Genomic DNA, 16,886 nt, shown 5'->3' with positions numbered 1-16,886 from the left:
CAAAATACAGAAATACAAGACCCGAACAACAAGGAAAAACTACAACAAAACCCAAACTGAAAAACAAAACAGAACTAAAATCAGCACCACCAGGCCTTGAGAGTTGATTAAGTTTTAGACACGTTGTCCTGGTATTCATATCTGGAGTAAGTCAGCTAAGAGGGTAGTAACCAGATGTGTAAGGATCCATTAATGAGCAATAAATATGACTATGATATACCTTACTATATAACCATTTCTAGTAAAATGCCACTTTTATGTGATTCTGTATAAATATGTCCTTGAGACCACGGGTGAGGGTCTTGGCTTGAAGTGAGTAAAGTATGTCACATCTACCTGTAGGTCCTTGTTTCTCCACTAATTCTCTTGTGAGACCAAAATGAGCCATCTTAGAAATAAGACCAAAATGCTTTCACCCTAAAACTAAGGTCTAAGATTTCTCCTTTTAGGAATAGGCCATTAGTTACTGAAACCAGTCAGTTCAGATTCCAGAAACAAGGAAGTGTAAAAGTACAGAGTCACAAGATAGTCACGAGGTAATGCCTGCCCGACTATGGAATGTCCTCTCCCTGGTTTCCAGGGTAACTGACCACAGAAATGCCCCCACCTGAGGGCAGCCAATGAGAAATGGTGGCAGGCAACCACTCCCTTAGAAGTAATTTCTAGAAGTCCCTAGAAGCGAGCCAATCAGAATTGTATCCATACTAGCACCCCTAAATGATGTAACCTTGTGACTTTTCCCTTTAAAAACTGAGCTTGCAGACAGGTGGGCACTTCCTCCAGCCTCCACTGCGTTGGATGTATTGGACGAAGTCCCTGCCTAGGCTTGTATTGCTTTTGGATATCCAGAATTAAACCTTGCTTTTGCATTCCGGCATGCTCGTCTTTGGTGGTCTCTCTGGGGGTCACAATCTGCAACAACACTCTGACCTCTCCAATCCCTCTTTCCATTGGCTTTGGAACTCAGACTAGTAATGGCGGAGGACTTTCAGCCATGTGATTGATAGGCCTATCTGAATTAACTAGAAATTTGGGTCTTGACCCAGGACCTGAGGTAGAACTTTAATTCTGTTCTTTCTTACTTTATTTTTCTGAAGATATAGATAGGTAGGCAGGCAGATAGATAGATAGATAGATAGATAGATAGATAGATAGATAGATAGATAGATAGATAGATAGGATAGTGTTCTTCCTGCAGGTATGCCTGCAGGCCAGTAGAGGGCACCAGATCTCATTACAGATGGTTGTGAGCCACCACATGGTTGCTGAGAATTGAACTCAGGTCCTCTGAAAGAGCATCCAGTGCTCCTAACCTCTGAGCCACGTCTCCAGCAAAGATTCTCTTCTTTTGAACAGGAAGAAGTAGTTTTGTCTTTAATGGGCCTCCGAGTAGTGCAGACACCTTTTCATATGGTAATTTAAGGAGAGGCAAAGCTGTTGTTTACCCATCTAGTGCTGCTTGGGAAACCCAAGGTGGAGCATAATCTCTCAACTTCCAAGGCTACTGTGACTCTGATGCTTGGTGGCGAAAGGATTGTGATACAGAAAGGAAAGGGGAAGTTCTGATTTGTGCTGGAAGCATTGCTAAACGCTTTGAGATGTGTGTATGCACACGCTGCCAAGGGAAGTGAAAGGGGAAATCCTTTCATTTTACATGCTAGGCGTTTGCTCCATTTGCATGGTTGACATTCTCTGACCTATAATAGGAAAAAAAGAGGTGGCTTTTGGATCTATTATTAGAAAAAGCCTTTGTAAATGTAAAGGCCTTTAAGGCAAGCATACGCCCAAGAAATATGCAGGAACTGGGGGCTTAGACATCTTTAAGCAGCTGGCTGTGTCAGTGTGGAGAGGGGATATCATCAAGCAGAGGGCACCAGCAGTAAACCACTGGAAGAAGACAAAGGGGAACAAAATGAGTGATTACAGTCATCAGGTGGCTGGCTCTTTGGATTCTGCTCCTTACACATTAGTTTATTTTCCCACTCAGTAGGAGGCACTTACAACTTCTGTTATAACCAACTTGCTCTACATTACTGCACAGCCACATCTTGTATGCCAGGGATAAGAAGCAATGGTGTGGACTTTTATATTTAATTTTGCTCATGTAGTGATAGAGTCTGAGCTGATTGTGACATTTAAGATATAACCTTGAACAGATGAAATTAGGCTGTGTGAAGACATGACTCACATGCCCAGAGGAAACCCCTAGGCCTGAAATCTTTCACTTGATCTGTACTTGACCATGAAAAGGGTTGAGTGAATATGAAACTAAAATTTTTATCCATGCCTTACACATAAGGGGCATATTCACTCCCATCCCCAGTTATCTGCCTAGAAAGAGACTGGGATGAGTAATAGCATTTCCCCCTCCAGTTTAGCACCAGTCATAAATGAAAACATCTTCCCATAAAAGTGCAAATATCTCAATATGAAGAGGCAGCGGGAATGGCTGCTGGCCCGCACAGCGTTCACTGGCTGCTGTGAGCAGTCACGATGCAGGAACAGATAGGGGAGGTCATATTTGTAGCCAAGCTGAGTGAGAAAAGCCACAAAACTCCACCTCACAAGGGGGAAGGCTTCCAGTAAGCGTGGCAGTGGGTTCAGTGACAAACCCGAGATCGGGAGCACCAAGGCATCTCAGTCCTTCCAAATCGTATGCATCTAGAATTGATGGACTGAAATGAGACTACTGAGTGATCGAGTGGAGTTCACAGGTTCTGGACCCACAGGTGTCAGAGAGAACTACAGATTTATTATTACATTTCACTGCCTCGTCTCATCGGTTCTCTTCATAAACTGTCATTCACTCATTTTGCCTTATTCCCCGTTTTCTTTTTTTTTTTGATGTTTTCTGCATTCATATTTTATATATAGTTCAACCTCTTATGTAAGTTTCCAAACGAAACTTTGCCTTTTCTTGTCCATAGTTTTGCTCTCCAATGTTCTAGATGCCGTGGTCCCAGAGTGATATAAACATATTACATAGAGAATTCAAAAGATAGAGGATTTCCACATGTTAAACTGTCTACTTTTTTGAGCAAAGTGATAAAACCCAAAGACTTTCTATCCGGTCCTGCCCGGGATGTGACTCTTCCCTTTGCCAGTATACTCATGTTGTGTATCCATCCACCATGACTCAGTAGATATCTTGTTTATCAGGCTAACTGCTGTGGTACTGTAGTTCTTATGTTCAAAGAACCCTCATTTTACTTAACACTTGCCCCAAAGTGTAGGTTGAGTGATTTTAGACATTCAGCTATCCCCAAGGGAGTCATAAAGTGTTTCTTTTATTGATTTTTTTTGATAAAATTTATTTCTAAAATATATTTATTTGTTATGTGTTGGGTGTTTTCTCTGCATGTATGTCTGTGTACCTTGTGAATGTATGATGCTCACAGAGGCCAGAAGAGGGAATTGGACCCCCTGGAACTAGAGTTACAGAGGATTGTGAGCCACTGGTGGGTGCTGGGGATCAAAGCCAGGTCCTCTGGAAGAGCAGCCAGTGCTCTCACTTGCTGAGCCAGCTCTCCAGTCCAAAAGGGCTTCTTTTAAGTGAAAAGGTGAAAGTGAAAGCTTGCAGCTTAACAAAGAAATACATTGTATGCTGAAATTGACAAGATCCACTTTTAAGATTATGAAGGAAAAACATATTGTTGGAATTGCTGTTAATCTTATACTTTGCGTGTTTATATATTGCATCTTACACTCAAAGAAAAACATGTATAGATAGATATTATCTGCAGTTTTGGGCATCCACTATGTGTCTTTGAACACATACATCATAAGCAGGGGGGGACTACTGTACTATAAATATTATTTTATGTTATTTTAATCCAAATGACAAATATTCTCTGGCTTTTATATATATTATTTACTATAATGGCATAGATAACATTCTTACACTTAATCTTTTCGTTTCTGTTATTTTATTGATTGATTGATTGATTTTTCAAGACCCTGGCTGGTCTGGAGCTTGCTCTGTAGCTCAGGCTGACCTCAAACTCACAGAGATCTGCTTGCCTCTGCCTCCAGAGTGCTGGGATTAAAGACATGCACCACCACCACCTGGCTATTTTTTTTTTTAATTTTTTTTTTTGACACAGGGTCTTACTTTTTACCCTTGACTGCACTGGGTCTTGCTGGCCCTGGATTCACAGAGATCTGCCTGGCTCAGGTTTTGGAATGCTGGGATTGAAGGCATGTGCTACTATGCCTGGCAAACTTTTTAATTATAAATTCCTATGTATGAAAATGAGGGATAAAATAACTTTTAAAAAAGTTATCTTTGCTTCTTACAGGTATTCCTTTTCTTGAACAACAAAACATCATATCTATAACACATAAAAATACATGTATTATATTTTTTTAATCTGTGACCTGAGAAACATGAAATCATTGGGAAAAGGGGTGTTGTGTAGCTAGAGTTTTTCTGGTCCTGCCTGGCCCACAGTCAGGACAAATCTCTCTCACCCTCCAGTCTCACAGCGGCTCAGACCCAGCTGAGTAAACACACAGAGACTTATATTGCTTACAAACTGTATGGCCGTGGCAGGCTTCTTATTATCTATTTCTTCTATCTTAAATTAACCCATTTCTATCAGTCTATACTTTGCCACGTGGCTCGTGGCTTACCAGTACCTTACATCTTCCTTGTAATGACAGCAGCTGGCAGTGTCTCCCTGTCTCAGCCTTCCACTTCCCAGAATTCTCTTCTCTGCTTGTCCGGCCTATACTTCCTTTCTGGCTACTGATCAATCAGCATTTTATTTATACAGAGTGATATCCACAGCAGTGTTGTTTTTTTTAGAATTGTTTCCTGCTGTTTAGTGGGTGGTGTTATCTCTGTGGAGTCCTGCAAGAAAGCTCAGATAGTTAGGTCTCGGTACCAAGCCTACAGGTACTAGCAACATATGTGGTGGGCCTTTCCATCTTTGGTTACTCGTCTCTGAAAACGTCTTATAGGCACACCCAGGAATGTGCTTTAGTGAGTCCCTCGGCACTTCTCAGTCCAATCAAGTTGACCATCAAGATCAGTTAATTACCATAACACACACATTGAAAAATCCTCAACTGTGTGAGGCATTTTCAGGTAGCATGTATCTTGCTTACACTGACTAGCCTTGGTTTGGGGGCTCTGTTTTCCCTTAAATACGTGAATCATACAATCAACAACTTAACACAGAAGCAGTAGCAGAAGGTATAACAGTTTATGAGCTGAAAGATGCTTTTTTCAATAACATGCCTCATCAATACCAAGCCCCACTGAAACAAATAGACAAAAATGTTACAGTGTTACACAAATGAAATTCTAAATTTGTTTACATACAAGTCTAGGCTTATATAAACAGTCATAAAGTATATAGCCATGTTTACTGCATTAGAAAAAGAGAATGTTATAGTGTAGTTCTTTGTGGATTCCTACTGCATAAGTAAGATATTCTTAATCAACTTAGCCTTCCACTTTGCTGCTCTGTGCTTGCCCTGACCCAGAGGAACCTTTAGACTGCTCCTATATCTCATTACCCCAGGCATTCCCTGTTCATTCACTCTCACAGTCATCATTTATTCATGTATCCAATCAATACTGGCAAATCTTTTAGATACTGAGACACTGAAGTGTCTAGTTTGTTCTCATTGAATTTCTTTATTTATTTATATTTTTTTCTTTCTTTTCCCCATTGAATTTCATTGAGAAGGAAGAGCACTCAAAGCAAACAAATAGACATCTTAATGTTGGTTTAAAAATACTGAGGTTGGAGAGATGGCTCAGAGGTTAAGACCACTGCCTGCTTTTCCAGAGGACCTCAGTTCAATTCTCAGTACCTACATGGCAGCTCACAACTGTCTGTTGAACTCTAGTTCCAGGGGACCTGACACCCTCACACTAATGCACATAAAATAAAATTAAATAAATGCCGGGCGGTGGTGGCGCACGCCTTTAATCCCAGCACTCGGGAGGCAGAGCCAGGCGGATCTCTGTGAGTTCGAGGCCAGCCTGGGCTACCAAGTGAGCTCCAGGAAAGGCGCAAAGCTACACAGAGAAACCCTGTCTCGAAAAAACAAAAAACAAACAAAACAAAAAAAAAAAAAAAAAAAAATTAAATAAATTACAAAATAAATTACTATGAGACAGTAAAACAGGAAGATAGGATGCACATAGTATTGTGGGTGGCAGCAGGGCTGCTTTCATAATGAAGGGTTCCTTGGAGCATGTGATAAAGGCCTGTAAGGAATGAGCACTCCTAGAAAATGTGAAGCACAGGGGTTGGTGTTATTTGTTTGTTTGTTTGTTTGTTTTTCTTCCCCCATGAAATGTAAAGTACATGAACTTGGAGAAATTGCCAGAGACTATACATGTTGAGCATTCTGGGTAGTGCTAAGAGCCCACAACTATTACCATTTTTAGAAAAAGGAGAGCACATTTGGAGGTCCTTAAATAGAGCATGAAATGACGTGATTCAGTTTTAAGTAGACCAGGCTGCTGTATATCTTGTTTAAAGTCTTGTCTCCATCTCATTGCCAATAGCTAAGCACAGCTATCGGTTTCATTTCCAATGCTGTTTCCTACGTGTTGTCTCTGAGCTATCTTTTTGCTCTGTTTCCCTGACCATAGCAAAAAATTCTTATTAAATTTAATTCCATTAAAACTCAGTGAAGCCATTATTGTTCTGGAAAGCCTTCCTGATCAGCAGAGCCGAGTGAGTGCCCTCCTCCAGGTACTCTGGACTGTGAATGTCGGCTAGGTTCTCTCTTTGTATTCTAAAGGCCAGAAGCAAAAGAAAACATGTGTGTATTGATGTATATATGTGTGTATGAATGTACACACTATGAGGAGGATTTATTGGAATGGCTTACATGATAGGAGGTTCAGGAGCTTGACTAGTCCAAGGCTGATAGTCTGCAGCCTGGAAACAGAGAACTCAGCTGCTGCTCTTTGTAAGCAGCTAGAAGGCCCAGAAACCACAGGCTCTGGTGTTGAATGAATGTTGCCTGGCTGAAGAAGGGGTATCTTGTGCTCATGGGTGGTAATAGCAAGGGCAGGGGCACTTGCTAAGGAGGCAGATAGCCTGCACACGTACTGGCTTCTGTGTGTTCCTCATGGTCCAACTTTTTCCATCTGAGCTGTGAGCTCACCCACGTTCAAGGCAGCTGTTGCTCCCAGTCATGGTCTCCCATGTTAAGCCTCTCTGGAGAGTCCCCCAAGACACCCCAGTGGTGCATCTCACCAGTCCTAGACATCTCCTAATCCAGTCAAGTTGATAACCAAAACCAGGCATCACCCTCTCCTGAAACACAGTTCTTTCCTGCTCTTCCTTAATCTTCTGTGGGTGTGTTGGAGGATTATACATGGCTAGCCCCACCTACACTCTGCTGTCAGTGTATATCCTTACTTTCATCCAGCTTTGAATCTGATTCTACAAAGGTAGACAGAACTCCGTGAGGTCAAGACCAACTTAGTCTACATATCAAGTTTCAGGCCAGCCAGTGCTACATAGCTAATCCCTATCTCAAACAAAACAAACTCTGACTGAGTGATAAATTCTGAGAGTCTTAAAGACAAGATCCACTGATGTTTAAAACAAAAACAAGCTAGATCAATAGAAAGGAAAGTATAAAATCCCTCCATTGTTAATGTTTACAAAAATAAGTAATTTTCAATAAAATTTATTATCTTTTTAAAGATTTGTAGAAATAAATCTTCATACATGAAAAACTAGTTAGCACAAAACAAAATCTTTTCAATAATTGCTAATAGCACTTTAATTTTCATGTAGTTGATAGTGATGTTGAAATATAAATGCTTGCTGGGTGATGGTGGTGCATGTCTTTAATCCCAGCACTGGGGAGGCAGAGGCAGGTGGATATCTGAGAGTTCAAGATGAGCCTGGTCTACAGAGTAAGTTCCAGGACAGGTCCCAAAGCTACACAGAGAAACCCTGCCTTGAAAAACCTAAAGCCAAAAGAAATATAAATATTTACAAAATTTCCATCATTCAGACAGAAATACAAAAAGGGCCAAACTGACTGAAATAAAGATTAAGCTAAGTTTTGTTTTTTATTTTTGTTTTCAGACACATGGGCACTTAAAACAGAATTCAGCCAAACGTTTCAGTGTGCATGGTTTTGTGGTTAGAGGAGCACACTGAATGTCTGAGGATAGAAATGAACTTCCCTGTAACCATTTCATTTTCCCGGATTCTCAGTCTTAAGACACCAACAGAAAGAAAAAAAATCCAAGAAGAACCAGAAAGTGTAAAGCTATGAAAACCAGTATTTAGGCAGCAGAGGAAAGTATTCTTTTCAAGCATATTTCCTAGAGGAAGCAATTCCTAATAGGGCCAAACCTAAGGTTCTTGCAACCTTATTAGGAACTCAGAGGAGCAGAAATGGCTTGCCTCCTGCTTGTCCATCAAAGGGGTGGAGTGTACAGAATTTGAGGGAGGTGGGTGTTGGTTTGGATTCCATGTCCTGCTCATTTCTGACTGTCTCTGGTCTAGACTGTGAGGTCTTGCAAAGCTTTCAGAAGCTTCAAGATGCACTCCTTTTGAGATCATGAGATGGTTCAGAGCAAGGATGCTTGTTACCAAGCCTCACAGTTTGATCCTGGGAATCCACAGGGTGGAAGGAGAGAACTGACTTCTGAAGGTTGTCTACTGATCTCCACATGCATGACATACGTGTGTGCAACCCCCCCCCCCCCACTGAATAAAATGTAACTTAAAAAACATGAAAACATAGCCAGGTGGTGGTGGCGCACACCTTTAATTCCAGCACTTGGGAGGCAGAGGCAGGCGGATCTCTGTGAGTTCGAGGCCAGCCTGGGCTACCAAGTGAGTTCCAGGAAAGGCACAAAGCTACACAGAGAAACCCTGTCTCGAAAAACCAAAAAAAAAAAAAAAAAAAAAAAAAAAAAACCATGAAAACATATGTAAAAAGGTACACCTTTACTTTAAATCTGTAATTAAATATAAAATGTTCTCAGGTATAGGGATACAAAGCATAAGTAGGACAGGACAGGATAGTTCTAAATCAATAATTGTTTCTGTGAGACACACATCAGATTTTCCTGCGTTGAATAGAAGAACAGAGTCTGACAGGAATTGTCCCTCCTGGCCAATGCTCAAATTGCAGAGGATGTGCCCTCCTCTTGAGTCCACATGGAAGGTCCCAGCAAATGTGTGTGTAGAACATGACTTTCTCGATGCCAGCCAGATACTCTGTAAACATTGTGGCTGTCCTTCCCTCCTCCTTACAGTAGGACTGACATTTGCTTGCATTTGCTGCTTCCTTTGGTCACTTACTCGGAGTAAAGGGGAAGGGTGCGGTGAAGGCAGGCAGAACAATGTGCTGCCACGGAAGACCACAGAAGATGTAATGCAATCAAAAGAAAGAAGAACCAAAAGAATTGAAAAAAATATATATAGAGAGAAAGAGCTTTCCTTGGAGAGAAGCAGACTTTGGCACTCAGCACTAGTGAGGAGGAACAAGGTGTGGTAGAGAAGCCACAGAAGCTGGAAACAGAGGACTTGAGAGCAGACGTGAGCACAGCCAGTGACAGGCATGTGGTCTTAGATAAATCCCCATGAAAGTCCTCTGGATGAGCTGGTCTACTCAGCTCCAAGACAAGGGTGACGATTCTCTCATCAGCAACCGCTTTTCACAGGGTATGTTACAGTAAGTTAAGCAGTATGAGCAAAGCTTGTCATTTATTGCAATAAAGAATAGAATGGACTCAAATGATTTGGAGAATGGCTCATCACTACTTAATTCATGATTCTGGAGTAGAAACGGTAGCTTAAAATCATCTTGCAAGCCAGCCCATCTCCTAATATAGATTTTTGTCTTTACAAGCTTTCTGATTGCCCACTGTTATTCTAGCTAATTGCAGAGGGGCTGTGATGCCCAGTCAGGAGACTGGCAGTGGGCAGACCAGGAAAGTGAAGTACGCTGGAGAAGACAGTGTGCTTCTTGGTGCTCATCGGCTGGCTCTTTGCTCTTTATGTCCATCCTCTCAGCACCTTTCTCCATTAGTAACTGGTTACGGGATTATCCTGACTGACAGCCATGTGAGGCATGTGCTGTGATGGAGCTGTTGAATGCTTCTAACACCCCAGAGAAGGCAGAATCACTCAATGTGGGTTGCAATTAATGCAGAACTAGTCAAAGGAAAAAGTGGTAGAAAAATGTCCCCATTTTACCATTTGAAATCCCTGAAATACTTTTTTGGTAAAAACAAGGATAAGAAGTCACCAAGGTGCATGGCTGCTGATTATTATAATCACTGAGCACAGACACCATTGTTTTCCCCTTACTCAGCTTTGACAATGTCAGTACTTGAGTGCATCTAGGTTTTTTCCCCCCTCTGGATGCTACGATAATAAGTTCAGTTCACTGGGACAAGATGTGGTCAAGGTAATGGGGTGTAGGCATTGAACATGGCTAAGGATCTTACTGCCAAGTGTCTGAGAGGGGAGAAGACAAAAAAACAAACAAACAAAAATTTTAAAAGTTATTGAGAGAACTGGGAATGGGGGCACGTGCCTTTAATCCCAGCACTTGGGTGTTAGAGGCAGGCGGATCTCTGAGTTTGAGGCCAGCCTGGTCTACAGAATGAGTTCCAGGACAGCCAGGGCTACACATCTTGGAAAACAAACAAAACAATACAAACATTATTGAGAATCTGCAGTTTACTTTAGCACTATCTAAAATGAAATGTACTCAAGGCTACTTTAGACATTGACAAACTATACATATAAAGGCAATATTGGGCCCGTGATAATGATCTTTATGTAGAGAATATATAGAGAAGTATCAATGACAGCCAAGATAGCCAACGACAACCAAGCATAAATGTAACCAGTACTTACACCATAATACCATATATGCTGCAAACATTTCTCTAGATTGACTTCCTCTCGAATACCACATACTACATTTATAAAGGAACGCCAGGCCACAATGTGTTGACATGTTAGACCTCAAAAATATTTCTTCCTTTTTTTCCCCCTTCATTTTACTGAGAGTTAGAATTTATTTACTTATTTATTTTGAAGGGTAAACCTTCCTTTACTTTATTTATTATTGTTATTATGTTTGTATGGTGTCTGGGTGGGCACATATGGAGGTCAGAGGACAGCTATTGGGAGTTGATTATTTTCTATGGTGAGAGCTGGGAATTGAATTCAGATTACCAGGTTGGTACAGTCTAATTTCATTTCTATTGTACTGACAAAACACTATGACAAAAATCAACTTAGGGAAGGAACAGGTTTGCTTTAGCCTGTAATCCCAGGTCATAGGTCATCATTGTGAGAAAGTCTCATTATTGTGAGATGTAGATATGCCCACAGGCCACACCAATGTTGTCAACCCCTTGTTGAGACTCAGATGTCCGTAGTTAGTGACAGGTTGACATTTAAGTTGACTATCACATGTTTTTACCTGCTGAGCCATCTCACCAGGCCTAGAATATCTTGATTATAAAGCTAGGAACTCTGGAACCAAACCTAGGGATATCCAATCTGAAATGTTTCCAAAGGTAGAAGCAAATGTTAAAAAAAGAAAGGAGTGAAATCAGCCCATAATTTTAGGATATTATGTGTGTGATGGCTAAACGTGGTTGTCAGTGTCATATACCTTGGAAGAGGGAAACTCAGTCAAAGAATTGCCTCCCTCAGACTGTCATGTAAGTATGACTGTGGGACATCTTGATTGCTAAGCGATGGATGAAGGCCTGGCCTACTGTGGGTGGTGCCCCTGTGGGCAGGTGGTCCTGAGTTGTATAAGAAAAACCATAAACCTGGAAGGAAGCCACAAAGCAGTGCTCCTCTGTGGTTTCTGCATTCGTTCTTGCCTCCAGCTTCCCACCTTGAGCCTTTCCCCTGGCTTTTCTTGTGATGGATTGCAGTCAATTAGCTGAAGTATTTATTATACCCTTTCCATTCTAAGATGATTTTGCTTATGGTGTTTATTGCAGGAACAGATAGCAACTAGGATATTGTGCATGGTTAACTCTTTAAAAAAACAAAAACAAACCTTTCATTGATACATGCCCGGGGAGCAGGCAGGCTAACTGCAGATCAGTTCACCACTCCCTCCTCTCCTCCAAATCCAATCGCAGTCTCACCCCCCAGTTCTGTAGCAGACCACCTGCTGTGGCCTCACCTTCTTCTCTGCCCCCATCTCTAGCAGATACATCTTCGCCTCTAACCTTCCTCTTAACACATCCCTTTGCCTTAGCCCCTAACTCCAGCAGGCACTGCCTGGGAACCTGCCAGGCAAGCCTGCCACAGAAGCAAGTAGACCAGCTAAGCATGTAGGCAAGCTTCAGATCTCCACTCTCCCCCGTGTCTTGCATGTCCAATCCCTCAGTCTCATCCCCAGCTCTGTAGCAGACTGCCTGCTGCAGCCTCTCCTCACTCTCTGACCCCATTCCCAGGGGACTAAGCAGATCCTGGCGGTACACCCTTCTTTCCTCCATTCTGTGGATCCTCTTATTCCCCCTTCTAACCAATCCCCGTTCCTAAGTATTAGCTTCCCAAACTTAGACACACATTTTACCCTGAACCCTCAGTGGCTACACATAGCAGAATCCTAGAAACATTACCTACCAGGCAATATACAGCCACTACATTCTAAAAACCAGAAAGGGCAAGAGAAATCAATGAACAAAACACCCACCCAACAAAGATAAGACCAGATATCAACACCCAGAATTACAATCTTCCTACTGATCCATGAGCATGGGAGATCTTTTCTATCTTCTGATATCTTCTTCAATTTCTTCAATGACTTGAAGTTTTTATCATACAAGTCTTTCATTTGCTTGGTTAGAGTTACCCCAGGATATTTTATATAGGCATTTTATATATTATTTGCAGCTATTGTGAAAGGTGCTGTTTCCCTGATTTCCTCCTCAGTCTGTTTGTCTTCTGTATATAGGAGGACTACTGATTGTTTTGAGTTAGTCTTGTATTCAGCCACTTCGCTGAAAGTGTTTATCAGCTGTAAAAGTCCCCAGTGGAACTTTTAGGGTTGCTTATGTATACTACTATACATATACATACTATACTGCAAATACTTTGACTTCTTACTTTCCAATTTTTATCCCCTTGATCTCCATCAGTTGTCTTATTGCTCTCGACAAAACTTTAAGTACTATATTGAATAGGTATGAAGAGAGTGGACAGCCTTGTCTTGTTCCTGATTTTAGTTGAATTGCTTTGAGTTTCTCTCCATTTAAATTGATGTTGGTTATAGACTTGCTGTAAATTATCTTTATTATGTTGATGTATGTTTCTTGTATCCCTGATCTCACCAAGATTTTATCATGAAGGGTATGGAATTTTGTTAGAGTTCTCTTCTTCATCTAATGAGATGATCATGTGGGTTTTTTTTTCTTTCAGTTTGTTTATATGGTAGATTACATGAACAGATTTTCATATGTTGAACCATCTCTGCATCTCTCAGATGAAGCCTACTTGCTATGGTGGATGATCTTTTTGATGTGATCTTGGATTCAGTTTACAAGTATTTTATTGAGTATTTATTTTGCATCAATGTTCATAAGAGAAATTGGTCTATAATTCCCTTTCTTTTGCTGATTCTTTGTTTGATTTGGGTATCAGAGTAACTGTGGGCTCATAAAATATATAGAGAAATGTTCCTTCTCTTTCCATTTTTGTGGCATAATTTGAAGTGTCTTGGCATTGACTCTTCTTTAAAAGCCTGGTAGAATTATCTGCTAAAGCCATCTGGCCATGGGCTTTTTTTGATTGGGAGATTTTAATGACTATTTCTATTTCCTTAGGCATTATAGGTCTGTTTAAATTGCTTACCTGATCTTGATTTAACTTTGGTAAATGGTATCTATTGAGAAAATTGTCTATTGTTTTTTTTTTAGGTTTTCCAATTTGATGGAGTGCAGAGTTTTCTTTTTCTCTTTCTTTCTTTCTTTCCTTCTCTCTCTCTCTCTCTCTCTCTCTCTCTCTCTCTCTCTCTCTCTCTCTCTCTCTCTCTCTCTCTCTTTCTTCCCTTTCTTTCTTTCTTAGACAGAGTTTCTTTGTGTAGTATTTTGGAACCTGTTCTGGAACTCACTCTGTAGACCAGGCTGGCCTCAAACTCACAGAGATCTGCCTGTCTCTGCCTCTGCCTCCTGAGTATTGGGACTAAAGGTATGCCCCATCACAACCCTGGAGAAGTGCAGGTTTTTAAAGTATGTCCTTATGATCCTTTGGATTTCTTTGGTGTCTGTTTTTATGTCTTCCTTTTTGTGTATGGTTTTGTTAATTTGGATATCTCTCTCCACCTTTTATTTAATTTGGATAAAGGTTTGTTGATCTTAAAGATTTGTTCAAGGAACCAACTCTTTGTTTCATTGATTTTTTGTGTTGTTCTCTTTGTTTCTATTTTATTGATTTTAGCCTTGAGTTGTATTATTTCTTGCCATCTACACCTTTTGGGTGGGATTTCTTCTTTTTGTTCTAGAGCTTTCAGGTGTGCTGTTAAGTTGCTAGTATGAGCTCTCTCCAGTTTCTTTTTATGTCGTCACTTAATTCTATGAATGAGTTTTCCTCTTAGAATTGCTTTCATTGTGTCCCATAAGTTTGGGTATGTTGTGCATTCATTTTCATTCAAATCTGGAGAGTCTTTAATGTCCTTACTAATTTCTTTCTTGATCCATTTTTCATTCAATAGAGAGTTGTTCAGTTTCCATGTGTTTGTAAGCTTTCTCTTGTTTCTGTTGTTGTTGATATCAGCTTTAATTCATGGTGGTCAGATAGGATTCAGAGAGTTATTTCAATTTTCTTGAATCTATTGAGACTTGCTTTGTGTCCAAGTATGTGATCAGTTTTGGAGTAAGTTCCACGAGGTCCAGAGAAGAAGGTGTATTCTTTTATGTTTATTTAGCCTGTCCATTTGGGCCTATGGCAAGGCGGCACATTATGATGGAAGCATGTAATAGAGGAAGCTGCTGGTCTCATGGTGGCCAGGAAACAGACAAAAAGGGACTGGGGACCCAATATTTCTTTCAAGGGCACACTTCCCACTCTCTTGGAACTGAATTCCTTATACAGCCGCCATATCTTAAAGGTTCCACCACATACTACTACTATGTGCTGGAAACCAAACCCTTAGCACACAGGCCTTTGAGAAGCATCTGTCCAAATCACAGAAGTGTGTCAGATCCCTTTGCATTCCCACATACTACTTCATTTAGTCTTTATGAGACTCCCATCAATCTGGCACAGAGAGGAATGAACTTTTTCATTTACCAAAATTCTCTGTGGAAAGGATCAGTAGGATGTTTCAGACTTAATACAGTAACAGTATTACTCTCCAAGAGAGGGGGCCTTTCTAGGATGGTGCCATAAGCCGTTTGTGTCTATAAATCAGTGGTGGGCACAATGGGAATTACTGAAGGAAGTAATGGCCAAAGGTACAGTCCCAGGAAGAAAAAAAAATGTAAGGTATCTTACATTGTTGGAAAATTGGAAAAGTAGCTCAGGAATACTAAACATCCAAATCAAGAGTTTCTTGTCAGCAGAAGGGAGATTCTCCTTAGAGTTCGCTGCCTTTCTGTTTTCTTTTTTCCAATTCATTTCTCTTCTAGTATATTAATTATCATCCTGAAATATAAACACTTGGTATGATCTTTGTTCTGAAAGTCAGCTATATTTGGTTTTCTCATCTGGCATAATTAGAGCTAGAGAGTCGATAAGTTTTCCATTGTAAAAAAGGCACCTCCTTACCCTTGCTGGGTGATGAAAGAACTTTTGAGGCAAATACAGTTTGAGGTAGGAGTTTGACCTCTGTGATCTGCACCATATTGTTAGGTCTGTGAACATGAATTTGTTATATTATGATGAATATGTTGAATTGGAGAAGTTAGGATTGTGGATGGATTAATTGGTTACTGACTTTAATGTAAAGAGATTTCTCTCAAGAAGAGGCAGGAAAGATGCAAAGTGTGACAGGCATTCTGTCCAGTTTTACTGGCCTTGAACGTAGGGTGTAAGGAGCCAATGAGTGTAGCCAGCCCTTAGAAGTTGGCAGAAGCCCCCATGGGAGAACTTATCCTTTTGCAGGAAGGGATGAGGGGTGGGTGGGTGGGGGTTAGGTGGGTGTGGGAAGAGCAGGAAGAGGGATGAGAGGTGGATTTGTGGTTGGTATGTAAAGTGAATAAAAATTTTAAATAAAAAAAAGGAATTGAAAAAAAAGAAGTTGGCACGAACTCTCAGCTGGTAGCAATGTAAAAGAAGGACCTTGGTCTGATGACTTTAAGGACTGAATTATGAAACTACACCAGTGAGCAAGCAGGCTCAGACTCTCCTTCATTCCTTTGAAGGAATGCAGCTCTGCTACATCTGTGTTTTATCCCCATGAGATATTTGTCAGACTTCTGACCTACAGAAACACAAGGTAACAAATGAATGCTGTTAAGCTGCTAAGTATTGGTAATTCTCCAAGGAAAACTAATACGATTCACAAAACCCAGCCTTTACTCTCCTGTTCTAGAGTTCCTTAGTATACTTCCTGGCAAAGACATTAGTTCTTCCCCAGAAACCCAAAGGTTAAACAGTCATCTGCTAGCCCTTTTCCTTTCCAGAATTGGTCCAGCGAGTACTGAGAAGCGACTGTGTGGCAGTGTGGCTTTGGGCTCTGTAGTGGAACAAAGTACTTGAGCTTATAGTTTCGATGAAACTTGAGACAAGTTCATTAGAGAGTAACAGAAGGATACTTTGCTCCAGGGGAGCAAGAAGAGCAGTTCTGATGACTCTAAGATGTGGACTCGTGAAATGTTTGCTGGATTAGTGATAAAGTAATACTTACAGATATATAGGGGAGTTAACAACACGAAGTGAGTGGGAATGAGTGAGACAGAC

The sequence above is a fragment of the Peromyscus leucopus genome, chromosome 2, assembly GCF_004664715.2.
Source record: "Peromyscus leucopus breed LL Stock chromosome 2, UCI_PerLeu_2.1, whole genome shotgun sequence".
In the NCBI taxonomy this organism is placed as follows: Eukaryota; Metazoa; Chordata; class Mammalia; order Rodentia; family Cricetidae; genus Peromyscus; species Peromyscus leucopus.
The sequence above is the reverse complement of the archived record's forward strand: the minus strand, read 5'-3'. Positions refer to the sequence as shown.